The following is an 833-nucleotide window of genomic DNA, read 5'->3' as shown; positions in this document are numbered from 1 at the left end:
AATCAGACCACAGAGGCGGTGAGAGACAGCAGCCTCCCGCCCGGCGAGGCCCTGCCAAGTTAGTACAGTTGTCATCCCGCGTCAAGTCTCCTTCTTTACAGTGGAGCTAATTCGATTTAAATCGCATAACTCGAGCACCTTTCACTTAACCCATGAAGCTGGTTCTCAGCCTGGTGTTAGACGGCGACCCGCGTTGCCTTGATGTTAATCAGTGGAGCCTCGGCTCTGTCTGTGGAAATCCCGTTTAATCTGGCTGGAAAGAAAAGCTACTTAGGAGATGGGAGGAGAGTTAATTAGCTACAAATCCACAGCAATATCTAAATGATTATACAAAATTAGAATTCCCGAAAATACTTTATTTTACAAGCATGAATAATTTTGGACAGTATGTTCACATAATGAGGGCTTGAGGGCAAAAGGGGGACACAGCAATCACAAAAATATGGTCCAGTGTGATGTAAGTCCACATGCTATTGATTTGGACCAAGGCTTGACTCAGAATTGGATGTTAGGGGTGGTCTACCTTCCAGGGACTCTATAATTCAGAGGCATCAATCCTCAGAATGAGGTAAAGTACAAAGAAAAAGAAGAACTTTGAATTCCCCTCAACTTGTTAACATTTAAAAGTCAGACCAGGTCATAGATACCAAAAAAAACAAAAATATTATCTTTAATACTACAAATATCAGCTCACTTGTCTTGGAAGGGGCTACTAAGTTTGTGAAAAACATTGACATAATGTCCTCTGTGCCTTTGCTCTAGTCTGAGAAAATAAGTGTCATCTGGGTTATCATGGCTAATATAGGATCAAGTGTTTTTAAAGGTTTACTGGG

The sequence above is a fragment of the Channa argus genome, chromosome 3 (genome assembly GCF_033026475.1).
Source record: "Channa argus isolate prfri chromosome 3, Channa argus male v1.0, whole genome shotgun sequence".
Taxonomy (NCBI): Eukaryota; Metazoa; Chordata; class Actinopteri; order Anabantiformes; family Channidae; genus Channa; species Channa argus.
This window is presented reverse-complemented; position numbering follows the sequence as displayed.